Source organism: Aplysia californica, unplaced genomic scaffold (assembly GCF_000002075.1).
Source record: "Aplysia californica isolate F4 #8 unplaced genomic scaffold, AplCal3.0 scaffold00069, whole genome shotgun sequence".
NCBI lineage: Eukaryota > Metazoa > Mollusca > Gastropoda > Aplysiida > Aplysiidae > Aplysia > Aplysia californica.
Window position 1 is genome coordinate 1,023,596 of NW_004797339.1, and position 15,070 is coordinate 1,038,665.

Sequence of the window (15,070 nt, forward strand, 5' to 3'; positions counted from 1 at the left end):
CTATGTGGCAAATACATGAACAGATTTTCTTTATAGCGATATAGAACATAATACTCAATCAAAAACCAATATGGGGGCTCTCGTGACCTAGAGGTCTGTCGTATTTTTTCCCTACATTTTGATAGTTATTGCCTTGGATGTGCTTTTCTTTGCTTAAACTGTAAAGTTTAATTAATAACTAATTTGACTTCAAATTTATTTTTCACAGAAAGCCAGCACCCACATGAGAAGCCAACAGCTGACAGTCACCCAAGAAGCTGACACCCTGCCCAGACAGTACGGACCTTCCACTCAGACAACCAGCCAGACGAGTATATACTGCCACAGCTACCCTGAAATGGACTTCCGTCAGTTACACCAGCGAACGATAACTGGCAACTATTACTATAACAGCTGACTGTGCACTTTGATTTCTCAAGCTTGTGTGAAATTGTGCGGATAGGGCTGTAAAAACATGGACTCAACGACAGAAAAATTCTTTGTATGATGTACTGTTTCAGATATTGTACAGAAGCTGCTTCACTTTATGAGATCACTGAACTAGAAAGATGACGAGGCAATTTTATCCCTTTCCTTCAGTTCAAAGTTTGGTGACATCAGACGGGTTTGTTCACTTTTCTGGTCCAACAAGCATCAAAGTGGTCTGCTTCTACGATTTCCGTATATCACACTCAGGCTTGAAGTGACGCAGTGGGGCTGTAGAGATAGGCAGATAGGTTGATAGGGAGCTAGGTGGATAGGTTAGAGTCAGAGTAGAATTTTGTCGATATTGCCATGGCCATGGCGGGAGGTAGTTGAGGGGGCAGTGTAGGTTTTTCTTTTTTTGGGGGAAGGGGAGGGGGGTTGCAGGGGTAGAATGGTATGGGTAGAGCTTCCTGCTGATTTTGAGTTTGAGTGTGATGATGTTGGAGTGGCGTGTATACTGGATTGTTCCTTAAGGACCACGTGGACGACCAAGAGGAGCATCCGCAGACAGAACATCTACAGGAGGTATTTGTCTGGGAAATATGTCTCGGTGTTCATTATTATAGTTTTTCGAATTAAAGGTAAAAGTTTTATTGTTGCATTTAGGTGGAAAGAGAGAATGATAAAATGTATTTTTACTGAAAGGTTTTTATTAATGACCTTCTGTCCTTTTAAACTGGTGGTAAACAATATTATAACGACTCTTTTTATGTTTTGAAACAAAAATGCAAACTGTATAGACGTAAGACAATTGTATTGATTGACAAATGATGAAACATATTTTGGGACAAATTTTTAAAAATGTCTTTGATGCTTTTTAAACCAGTAGCAAAAATATTTTAGAGACAGTTTATTTTTTCACGAAAAGAAAACAAACTGTGTGTATAGAGGTAAGACGATTGTATTAATTGACACGTCTTCATCACCAGGACCAGCCGCGGACAGGAGGACCAGCCGGAGGAGCACCCACAGACAGGATCATCTACAGGAGGTATTTGTCTGGGAAATATGTCTTGGAACACTATTTTTTAATAATTAAAGTAAAATTAGAAAAATAACTATTGGTTTTATCTCAAGGTGAAAGACTTGTTTTTGCATTTTGGTGAAAAAGAAAACTAATAAAACATTTCTCCTGACCCGTTTTCATTAATGTCTTTTCTGACCTTTTAACATGCAATTTGAAATCACGTTTCCGCGTAATTCTCTCGTGTTTGTGGAAATGCGACCCGACATATTACGTTTATAAAACCACTTGTTTCGAGTCCAACTCATCAATTAAGCATTACGCTGATGTAGAATTCATATATCTTTGACTTCCGGGTCAAACTAAAGGCTTGGTAGCTCATACTTTTTATATTCGGCTCCTACCATAATACAATGACTTCGCATCGGTCCAGCCCTAGTTATGGACCTCGACTGCCGGACGCTGCAACTGTCGAGACATAGTTAAACAGTTAAACCAGTAGTAAAAATATATCCCCTCTTGTATATTCTGAAACAAAAGTACAAACTGTATAGATACAATGCAATTATATTAATTGACACGTCTTCATCACGGACAGGAGGATCAGCCGGAGGAGCACCCACATACAGGAGCATCTACAGGAGGTATTTGTCTGGAAAATGTCTTGGAACATTATTTGTTAATTTATAATTAAAGCAAAATTTTAAAAATCCCCCCCCCCCCCTTCTCGTTTTTATTAGAGTTGGGGCGAGCGGATGGACGGGTTCGTTACTCGCGGACTGTCAGAGCGAGCGGGTAACGGACGGCCATTCGAGTGGACTGCGAACCTTAAGACAGTTCATTTTTTGGGTCCACTCCACAATTTTACTCTCTCAGCGAGCAGACTGCGGACCTCAAGTCAGTTCTTTTTTTTTGGTCCCGCTCCACAATTTAATTCACTTAACGGGCGGGCGAACTCTTGCACACGAGATACTCGACTCGATGTTAGGCCCGCCTTCTATTGTTTGTTAGTTAGGCATAGTGTTTCAAGCCACTTGCGGTGCCACAGGGAGTGAGAGAGGCTGGTGACGTAGCACTATGTGTGTAAGCTTTCACCTCGTGTGTGGTTCACACTGTATGTTCCAATTTAACCTGAAGGCGAAGTTTAAAGAATTTGGGTCGATAGTGCTGTAAAACACCTGCTCAGTCAATCAAAAAAGAATTTCCAAAGGCCTTTTTATGGGGGGGGGGGGGGGGGAGGGGAGAGCAGTTTCCAGCATGAACACCTAGCTACAATATGGGGCAGGAGGGTGAATGTTTTACGAGGGGGGCAGGGTGTAAATAGTATGCAATAGGAGTCGCTCCCCGTCCGTCTGCCTGCCTGCTTGAATGCATGGAGTCTCTTCATCCACCCGTCCGCTCGCTGGCTAAATGAACTGTTGTCTCTGTCAGATGAGTAGCGAGTAGCGAACTACTTTTCACAAGCGGATGGCTCAGTTCTTATGTACGGTAGAATTGTAAAAGGGCAGATTCAACAATGTCATGCTCATAACTGTGCCTGAACTACAACAGGGAACTGCTTCTTTTACTTTCCCAATCCTTACTATCGTCATTTTCCTCTACTTTTTTATGTTTGTCACACTCTTGTGACCCACTATTTCCGGGGTGCTTTGAAAGTCAAAAGAGACTTTGTGCTGTTGAAGCCAGAGAGGTGAGCAGAGTAAGTCTGATTCCCTGTAAAAACTTCTCTGTTGACATCCACCCCATGGTGGTCATATGACCTTATTCAGTTGTGAGCGCCGTAAAACCTCTACAAAAAAAAGAAAAAAGAAAAATATCTATCGGTTCTTTTGATTTAAAGGTAAAAGTTTTATTTTTACATTTAGGTGAAAAGAGAAAATAATAAGAGGCCTACGTATTTACTGACAGGTTTTTATTAATGTCCTTTTAAACCAGTGTTATTTTCTGGAAGAAAAATGGAAACTATATAGATGTAAGACGATTGTATTAATTGACACGTCTTCATCACCAGGACCAGCCGCGGACAGGACTAGCCGGAGGAGCACCCACAGACAGGATCATCTACAGGAGGTATTTGTCTGGGAAATATGTCTTGGAACATTATTGATCAATTACTTACTTTTACTTTTTCATCCTCTGTTGCCATTATGCATAGAGGGGAGATGCAGTTTTCTATGGTAGGCTAGCTCCGCAGCTCTTTCAGTTCGGATACTATGATTTATTAGGGCTTCCTTGACAACTTCAATCCACCCTTTGTGTGGCCTTCCTCTTCCTTTATAGCTTGAGTGCTTGGTGTTATAGGTTCTCAAGGCTGGCTGGCTAGGTAACATACGTAGCAGGTGGTCGAACCATTTTGTTCTGTCTTTCTATGAAATGCAGTCAGATGTCCCAGTCCAAATAGCATAATGTAATCAAACATTGAAGTTAAGTTAGAAAAATAAATGTATTTATTTTAAAACAATTTTCAAGCTCTAAGGCTTTTAATTGCATTTCGCTGAAAAGGAAAAATAAAAAACGTATTTACTTACAGATGTCTAATAATGTCCTTTTAAACCAGTAGTAAAAATATATCAACTCTTTATTTTTCTGAAACAAAAATGGAAACTGCAGAGACACAAGTCAATTGTATTAATTGACATGTCTTCGTCACCAGGACCAGCCACGGACATGACTAGCCGGAGGAGCACCCACAGACAGGAGCATCTACAGGAGGTATTTGTCTGGGAAATATGTATTGGAACAATATTTGGTAATAGTCGAACCTGTGTAAGACGGCCACCCATTGTCGAGGAGAAAAGTGGCCGTATAAGACAGTTGGTGTCTTGGGCAGGACTGATCAAGATGAAAAAAAAAAACCCATTCCTCTCTGAGGTCTCTCGAAAGTAGCTGCATTGTTGTTGTTATTGTTGTTGCTGTTGTTTTTGCTGGGGGTTTTTCTTTCTCTTTTTTTTTTCTTTTGTTGTTGCTTTTGTGCGAGGGCGACAATGAAACGAAAAGTGTCAGACAAGGAGGACCAAGTGCTATGGTAAAACAAACACATGGGTCGCCACCACGAGGAGAACAAGCGACGCTTCTGTCACAAGTTCATATTGACGTCCATTGTTACTTTGTTTACAGACTGGGTAAACAGTGACCACTCATCTCACGATTTTTGTATAAGTTTTGGGCGGGGCTTATGGGTTATAGAGGGATCACACGCTTACCCCACCAGCAGATGAACAATTGTTACCTCTTGGTCAATAATGAGAGGGGCCTACGCAACATGATCGGTTGGAGTTGGAGGTACATTAACAACAACAACGACAGGGATTTAATTATGACGGCTCCCCCCCACAACGCCAGGGGCCAAAGCACAATTTATGACAAAACGTAATGGAGTCACTAAGGTGGTCGTCTAAGACAAGTGTTATTGTTTGGTGTGATAGGGGTTGTGTGTTAAAATATGGTGGCCGCGGCCGAGTTGGACAGGTGCCCATTTTACACAGTTAAATTATATAGAAAAAAATGCAAGGGGGGGAAATGGAAAGTGGCCGTTTTACAGGTGGCCGTCTTATAGAGGTGGCTGTCAGGGCAGGATCGACTGTATTTGGTAATTTACTATTAAAGTAAAATTAGAAAAATACCTATTGGTTTTTCTGATTACAAGCACAAGGTAAACATTTTTAAAAAATGTTTAGGTAAAAAAAAAAAAAGGAAAAAGATGAAACATATTTTTTGGACAAATTTTTTAAAATGTCTTTGCTTTTTAAACCGGTAGCAAAAATATTTTATCTACAATTTATTTTTTCACAAAAAGAATACAAAATGTAGCCCATAGATGTAAGACGATTGTATTAATTGACACGTCTTCATCACCAGGACCAGCCGCGGACAGGAGGACCAGCCAGAGGAGCACCCACAGACAGGAGCATCTACAGGAGGTATTTGTCTGGGAAATATGTCTTGGAACTCTATTTGTTAATTTACTATTAAAGTGAAATTAGGAAAGTACCTATTGGTTTTTATGATTTAAAGGTAAGTTTTATTTTTTGCATGTTGATAAAAAAGGAAAATGATGAAACATATTTTCTGACAAATTTTTATAAATGTCCTTTTGTCCGTTTAAATTAAATTAAAACAATATTATAGCTACTCTTTTTATTTTCTTAAAACAAAAGTACAAACTGTATAGATGTAAGATTGTGTTTATTGACACGTCTTCATCACCAGGACCAGCCTCCGGATGACCACCCACAGACAACACGATTTCCGTATCTCACACTCAGGCTTAAAGTGATGCAGTGGGGGCTGTAGAGATAGGCAGATACGTTGATAGGGAACAAGGTGGATAGGCTAGGTTCAGAGTAGGATTTTGTAGGTATTGCCATGGCCATGGTGGGAGGTAGTTGAGGGGGCAGTGCAGGTTTTTCTTTTTTTGGGGGGGAAGGGGTGGGGAGGGTTGCAGGGGTAGAATGGTGTGGGTAGAGCTTCCTGCTGATTTTGAGTTTGAGTGTGAGGATGTTGGCGTGGCGTGTATACTGGATTGTTCCTTAAGGACCACCTAGACCACCAAGAGGAGCACCCGCAGACAGGACATCTACAGGAGGTATTTGTCAGGGAAATATGTCTTTCTTGTTTGTTTTGTTTCAGTAGAGGTTTTAAGGCGCTTGCCACTGCATAAGGTCATATGAGCGCCAAGGGGTGGATGTCAACAGAGAACTATGTCTTGGAACATTATTTGATCATACATAATTACAGGTTTTTTTTGTTAAAAGTAAAAGTTTTATAGCTGTATTTAGGTGAAAAGGGAGAATGATAAAATGTAATTACTGAAAAATGTTTATTAATGACCTTCTGTCCTTTTAAATTGGTGGTAAACAATATTATAACCACTCTTTTTATATTTTGAAACAAAAATCTAAACTGTATAGACGTAAGACGATTGTATTGACTCGTCATCACCAGGACCAGCCGCAGACAGGAGGACCAGCCGGAGGAGCACCCACAGACAGGAGCATCTACAGGAGGTATTTGTCTGGAAAATATGTCTTGGAACATTATTTATTAATTGTTGAAGTAAAAATTTGAAAAATTACTGGTGGAGCTTTTTTTCAATTTCAAATTGAAAGTTAAAAAAAAACATTTATGTGAAAAGGTAATATAATAAAACGCATGCCAGTATACTGACAGGTTTTTATAACTGTTATTCTGGCCTTTAAACCCGATAGTAGAAAATATAGCGACTGTTTTTATTTTCTCAAGCAAAAATACAAACTGTATAGTTGCAATACGATTGTATTGACACGTCTTCATCACCAGGACCAGCCGGGGACAGGAGGACCAGCTGGAGGAGCACCCCACAGACAGGAGCATCTACAGGAGGTATTTGTTTAGGAAATATGTCTTGGAAAATTATTTGTTAATTGTAAAAGTAAAATTAGAAAAATAAATTTCATGGGTTTTTTAAAATTTCGTGGTGAAAGTTTGTTGGGTTTTTTATTGGCATTTAGGTGAAAAGAGAACATAATAAATGTATTTACTGACAGGTTTTTATCAATGTCCTTATGTCCTTTTAAACTGGTAGTAAATAATATTATAACGAGTCTTTTTATTTTCTGAATCAAAAATACAAAACTGTAGCCCATAGATGTAAGACGATTGTATGAATTGACACGTCTTCATCACCAGGACCAGCCGCGGACAGGAGGACCAGCCGGAGGAGCACCCACAGACAGGAGCATCTACAGGAGGTATTTGTCTGGGAAATATGTCTTGGAACACTACTTGTTTATTTATTATTGAAGTAAAATTAGAAAAATACCAATTGGTTTTTCTGATTTAAAGTTAAAAGTTTTAATTTGGCATTTAGGTGGAAAGGGTAAATGATAAAACATATACTGACAGATTTTTATAAATGTCTGTCTTTTTAAACCGGTAGTAAACAATTTTATAGCGACCCTTTTTCTACTTTGAAAAATTTACAAATTATACAGATGCAAGTTCTTAAGAAAAAATAAATAAAGGAAAAGTTTTTAAACATATGTGCTGACAGATTTTAAAAATGTCTGCCCGTCCTTTTAATAAGTGCTATGAAAGGCAGATTTTAGGAAAATCTGTAGTTGGCACTTAAATGAAAAAATTGCCTCGTTAAAATATACACCATCAAAAACTACCACCATTTCTTATAGCTGTTGGAAGGAGAATGCCTTTGTAGGGTCATTCCTTTTTTTTCTTTTTCTCCGTAACTTTATTTCTCATGTGTGTCCTAAGTGACCATTATTGCAGCAATGTACATTGTCTTTATTCAAATTTAGTAACTCAAGCTACCTTATATATTTTTCTTAGAAAGATGTCAAGCCAACAGTTAACAGCTACCAAAGAAGCAGATACCATGCCCTGACAGGAAGGACCTTCCACTCACCCTGGATGGTAACATCCCCGCGCCGCACAGGGCATCCAGCCAAATGAGTGCTGTGCTAACATGATCAAATTGTGCCAATAGCACTGTGAAATTTTTTTTCTTCAATTACTCATTCAAGAACTAACAGACAATTGCCAGGCATCAAGAATCCTTCAATATGCAGCTTCTCTTGAATAGATATGTCAATTCCTCCAGATGACTACCATGGACTACTTTAACAGTTGGCTGTTTTATTTCTCTCATGTGAAATTGTGTTTATGGCATGGCATCCTTCAGACTCAGGATACTATGGATCTGTGCCGTAGGAGATTTCAGGTTCGAGAGCAGCGCTTGCTGTGGCTGAACAGGTCCACACAGAATGGCAGTCCTTGTAGCCGTGGCTGCACTTGTGAATGGGGCCTTCCTGCGTTGGTAGCCTCTGGCTGTTCTTTCGGTGACAGCGTTTGTCTTCAGCTGCCTGTCGCAGTCAGGCTTCACCTCTGATGAGACCAGTTCCCAGTGTCTCCCACCTAAGAGCCCATATCAAGTGATTTCATATCTAGCTTGTACACATCTTTGAAGCGAAGATGGGGGTGCCCTTGCACTCGCTTTGCGGAGGCCAGCTCACCGTACAATAAATTGTGTTGATAGTGCTGTAAAAACCAGCAAAGACTCAAGAAAACAATGTTCCTTGTATGATGTCCAGATGGGGATTTTGTAATGAAGCTACTTAAAAACATTGTCACTGATATAGAATGATAAGAGGTTTTGTTCCTTACTTTCAATGCAAACTTTGGTGACAAAAGAAGGTCTAGCCACTTTTCTGGTCAAACAGGTCTCACAGTGCTCTGTTGCTACGATTTCCGTATATCACACTCAGGCTTAAAATGACGCAGTGGGGCTGAAGAGATATATGCAGATAGGTTGATAGGGAGCCAGGTGGATAGGCTAGGTTCAGAGTAGGATTTTGTAGATATTGCCATGGCCATGGCGGGAGGTAGTTGAGGGGGCAGTGTAGTTTTTTTTGGGGTTTTTTTTGGGGGGGGGGGGGGTTGGGGGTTTTTTTTGGGGGGGTTGCAAGGGTAGAATGGTGTGGGTAGAGCTTCCTGCTGATTTTGAGTTTGAGTGTGAAGTTGTTGGAGTTGATTTTTTATTTTGTAATATTTCTTGCACTTTGTTGGTGCTGTTAATGTTAACTGACTTGATCAAATTGGGTCGATAGTGCCGTAAAACACCTACTCAATCAATCATGACTTGATCAAAAACAAATAAACAAACGCTGCAAGCTGTTAGTTTGGCCTTTGACCTTCTGTGGTAGACGTTCTGATACCACCAGTATTTTCTTAACTTGAAGTTTGGAGTTGTGAAAAGTTTGAAGTCCACTGATTCAACAAAATTGAAAGCCTTTAGAGCGCTATAAAATAATTTTTTAAACACAACGAAAAGCTTGTTTACTGTAAGAAAAATGGTTCAACAGCCAATGTGTATATACTCAGGTCTTCATGTTTTTGTTGGAGATTTACTCCAGCCCCTCTTTGTAAAAGCGTTGGAACTTTATTCTGATCCCTTCTTGTTAACCTGTTAGAACTTTACTTTGACCCCACATTCCTTGACTTAGCTCCAACCCCTCTTGGTGACCCTTTAGTAGGACTTATTAACATAGTTCCACCCCCTTATTGTTGATTATTTAGAACTTTACCTTTGGTCCGATCTCACGTTGTTAACCCTCAGGACTCATGTCTTGACTTAGCTCCAACCCCTCGTTGTTGATCACTTGAAACTTTTTCTTTTGTCATATCTGTTTTTGAATTAAGGCTAATTGAAAACGCTCGTGTCATCTTTGTTTTCACACTTCGGTCATTGCAGTGCTTTATCAACTAACATACCAAATACCACTCTTCACAAGTTACATTTTCAAAATCAAGCTGCAAGGCTAGTACTACAGAAAAAAAAAGAGGAATCACATTACTCCCATCTTAAGAACGTTGCATTGGCTCCCTTTGTCAGCTAGAATAGCATATAAAATTACAATATTATATCATAAATGTGCCAATAATAAAGCTCCCTCATATATCAGTGATCTCATCCAAATTTATGCTCCAAACTCTAGATCACTAAGATCAGGCGATCAGTATCTTTTAAGAGTCCCAGAAAGGGAGCTAAAAAAAATTAGCTGAAAGATCGTTTGCCTACCTTGCTCCATCAGTTTGGAACTCTCTTCCCCAACCCTTGAGACATACCGCATCTGAGTTTAAATTTAAAATATCTTTAAAGACACATTTAATGAAATCATCATGTCAGTAGATTCATGTTCAAAACAATGTTTATGTAAATGACTATGTATCCATTTATCTATTGTGCGAATTGCATAGTTTATATTATTTTATTATGTAGGCTATTTGTATGTGCTCATTTTGTAACGTGTGATAAGCAAGTAGATGTGTGTGCGTGTAACGTGTGCGTGATTGTGAGTGTGTGTGTGTGTGTATGTGTGTGGGTGCGTGCGCACGTATGCGAGTGGGAAAATAGCTTGTACATGAAAAGCGCCTAAAGCTGTGTTCACACGAGTGGGTGCTATAGAAATTATCAGCATTGTTGTTATTATTATTCTGACCCCACGTTGTTGACCCTCAGGCCTCATATGTTTTGACTTCAGTCCTCCCCCTCTTTGTGACCCTTTCGAACGTTACGTTTAGTCTGACCCCTCGTTGTTGACCCACAGGACTTGTGTCTTGACTTACTTCCCATCCTTCATTGTTGATCGTTTATAACTGCCTTTTGTCTGACCCCACGTTGTTGACCCTCAGGACTCGTGTCTTGACGTTCCTCCAACCCCTCTTGGTGGCCCTTTAGAACTTTACCTTGAGTCCGACCCCACGTTGTTGACCCTCAAGATTCATGTCTTGACTTAACTCCAATTCCTCGTTAGTGACCCCTTATAACTTTGCCTTTTGTCCGACCCCACGTTGTTGACCCTCAGGACATCTTGTCTTAACTTAGCCCCAGCTATCCCTCGTTGTTGACCGTTTATAAATTTACCAATTTACCTTTTGTTCGACCCCACGTTGTTGACCCTCAGGACTCATGTCTTGACTTCGATCTGTCCCCTCTTGGTGACCCTTTAGAACTTGATCTTCAATCCAACCCCATGTTGTTGACCCTAACGACTAAGCTCCAACCTCTCGCTGTTGACTATTAAAAATTTTTCCTTTAGTCCGACCCCACGTTGTTGACCCTCAAGACTCGTGCCTTGACTAAGCTCCAACCCATCGTTGTTGACCATAGTACTTTGCCTATAGTCCGACCCCTTGTTGTTGACCCTCAAGATTCATTTCTCGACTTAACCCCTACCCCTCGTTATTGATAATTTAAAACTTTGCCTTTAGTCTGACCCCACGTTGTTGACCCTCAGGAATCATGTCTTGACTTCCCCCAACCCCTCGTTGTTGACCGTTTATATAACTGTGCCTTTTATCCTTTTTCACGTTGTTGACCCTCAGAACACATGTCTTGACTTCGATCCGTCCCCTATGCGTGACACTTTAGAATTTGACCTTCAATCCAACCCCATGTTGTTGACCCTATTGACTAAGCTCCGACCCCTCGTTGTTGACCATTTATGATTTTTTCTTTTAGTCCTACTCCATGTTGTTGACCCTCAGGACTCATGTCTTGACTTTGGTCTGCCCCCTCTGATTGACCCTTTAGAATTTTACCTTTAGTCCACCCCATGTTGTTGACCCTCAAGATTCATGTCTTGACTTAACCCCTACCCCTCATTATTGATAATTTATAACTCTGCCTTTAGTCCGACCCCACGTTGTTGACCCTCAGGAGGACTTATGTCTTGACTTAACATCTATCCCTCGTTGTTGACCGTTTATAAATTTACCTTTAGTCCAGCCCCACATTGTTGACCCCCAGGACTCATGTCTTGACTTACCTCCAACTCGTAATGTTGATTATTTAGTCCGACCCCACGTTGTTGACCCTCAAGACTCATGTCTTGACTTAACCTCGATGCCTTGTTATTGACCATTTATAAATTTAACTTTAGTCCTATCCCTCGTTGTTGACCCTCAGGACTGTTGTCCTGACTTCAGTCCGACCCTGCTTGGTGACCTTTTAGAAATTTACCGTTTGTCCGACCCCATGTTGTTGACCCATTATTAATTATTCATGTCTTGAATTAACTCCGACCTCGTTGTTGACTCTTAGGCCTCATATAATGACTTACATCTGAACGCGTATTGTTGACCCCTCAGAACACTTTTTAGTTTGTCTGAGGGAGAAGTTTCAGTGACAGCGGCATGATTGAAGGCGTAAAAAGGTTGTCTGAACTGTCATTGATATTATGTACTAGGTATGTCAGTTTACCTGTCTTTTTGGACTTTTCAAAACTGTGCAAAGAGCTCCTTTTGTGCGGGCAGCAGAAAAATATGTTTAATAAATTTACTGTGTGGAATTTATCTTACTAGTTTTTGTTTGTATTATTGGCTAGGTATTCATGTTCATTCCTCTTTTTATCATGAGTGATTGGAGAGCGCCCCTAGAAGTAGGTCCTAAGAACAAAACTGAATCAAGAGTGTCGTAAAACACCAACTCAAATAAACAAATAGGTCCAACTTCTTTCCTTTCCTTCTGTCATTTCTTTCTGTCTGTCTTACTTTTTCTCTCATCTGAATGGAAGTTATTTTGTTTGAAAAGTCCCTTTTCATGATCATTTTCATTGCCATCATCAGATGTTACTTGGGGTGTTTTTTTAAACTCTTTTTATCTCTTCATGGTTATTCCCAATTAATAATACCGTATGTCAAAAGTAATTGCTCATTTTTGCACTCATGTTGTGCCTAAGGGTCATATTATATTTATATATATTATATAGGTCTTCCACTTTGTCTTGTGCTTTCTTTTTATTCATGTTTAATTAGAACAGAGTCACGTGTAGAAGTTAGGCTCTTTGCCTTGGCACTCAGTAGACTTGAGTTTGATTTTTGAATGGAAAGAGTTTTTAAAAATCTTGTATCTTGTTCTGTCTGCTGGGATACTGTATTCCTCTGTGTCCTCGTTGGCCATGATTGATAGGCAGGACCAGCACAGCCTGCCTCATAAATGATCAATGTCAAGTAGATGAGGGTGTTGAGCATTAAAATTACGAGATATAAGGTGTCTTTGCTGTAGCGATAAGGTATTCTGCAATGGCACAAACTCTTTCTCTCTTTGTCTGTCTCTCTGTCTGTATGTCTGTCACCGTGTCTCTCCTTCTCTCTCTGTATCACTCTCTCACACACATTCCCTCCCCCCCCCCCCTTTCTCTCACCCCCACATACACACATACACACGCACGCACAGACACACTCACACACGCACGCACAGACACTCATGCTGAATCATACCTCACTGTGAGACTCAAAGTGCGGACTGCGAGTGTTGTTTTTTTGTTTTTTTTGTGGGGAGTTGAGAGAGAGAGAGGGGGGAGGTCATGCATAATTTCGTGAATGATCATAACGTTGAACAGGTCTCTCCGCAACCGAAATAGATTGTTTGCTCTATTGTTATTGTTTGTTCTGTTTTCTTACCCTGGGTGGTTGGAGGGCACTAAGTAGCATGTCTTACTTCCACCCCCCCTCCCCCCACGCCCACACCTACACTCCCTGTTGTAACTGGCTGTCTTTCTTGCCTTTTCCACTCCGAATAAGCTGTAATACCTGGGAAACATTCTGAAGTTTCATGTTACGCAAGCAAAGGGTGTATTTATTTTATGTCAACTTAAACTAGTTAATAATAACCATACACAAGTACAATGTAAGAAAATTATTTTAACATTTTAAGTGCATGTTTGAACACTCATGAGTGCTAACGACGGATTGCAATTTTGCCACGAGAAATGTCAACATCAAAACTGATGCGGGTTTCATACAGGAATGGAGAGGGGAAATAATTTAATTCGGTCGCTTTTAAATAAAAGGACAAGCTGGCTAAACCAGATTTCTGGGGTTTCCAGAAATCTTGACCTATACCAAAAGTGGACAGCTTCAGAAGTTTTTTTGTTTTTTTTTAGAAGAGGTTTTACGGCGCTCGCAAGTACATAAGGTTGTCCTCGTCGGATTATGCGATTGTGCGGCCGCGTTTTTTTCGCATAATTCCGCAACATTTGCATAATTTTGGATTCCCCGTTTTCACGATTTTTCACAAAACAAGTTAAGCAAACACCTCGCCGTGTGACTAAAGGGAAGTAATATCAGTAATAAGTCATTTAATTGACAAGCTGATCATTTCACTTGTTAAAAGATCTTAGGAGTTAAGGGTTTTAGGGTTAGGGGTTTTGTTCCTTGAGCCTGTTCAATTTTTCAATCAATCAAAAGTTGTTCTCATGTCTGCAGATGTTTCATGTTTGACAGGTAGGTCCAGATGTCTTTTTAAAACATTTTTCTTTCCTCTTTTTGAGGAAGAAACGAAAAAGAAATGTATTAATAAGAACAGAAAATGCAAAAACAAGATGAAGCCAAATGCACAAACTAATTACACTCAGAATGCATGACGGCAGCTAATAGTGACCATAGCCCTTGGTGGGTCATTCACCACTAACCTTTGAGCCTGAGATAACACCTCTAGGTATCCAGGTTCTCCGTCAAAAGTTGTCTCAGTCAGTCAGTCTTGTAGTTTCCTTAGAGAAAGTTGAATTTGAAAATAGCAAAAGTTGCGAAAAGTTGCAAGACGTGTACAGAACTAAAAATGTCATGGAATATATTGGAACACATTGTTGGAATGCTCATTGCAATCAAAGAAACCAACGTGAGTTTTGTTAGATCAAAATCAAAAGTTAAATGTGAATCTCTACCGTAGTAAAACAAAACTGCATGGAGGTTGTATGGTGTACCAAAACAGTTTAAATATAATCTAACACATTTTTGGGGATTTTTGCACCCCCCCCCCCCTTTCACATTTTTCTTACATTCCCCCCCCCCCCCCCCCCAAAACCCGGAAAATTTTAATTTATTCCCCAAAAAAAAAAAAAAATTTTAATATGGGCAAAATCCGGGGGTAAAAACAAAAAGGGGGCAAACAGGTAAAAAATAAAAAAAGGAAAAGGGGGAACTTTTTCCGGAAAAACTCTAAAGGGGAAGAAAGAGTAGATCTTTTTTTTTGCAAGTGTTGCTTTTAAGAATATATGGGGGGCAAAAAATATATTTTCCTGGTGATTTTTTCCCCCCAAAAAAAGGAAAAATATACTAGTGGTGCAGAGAACCCCCCCCCCCCCC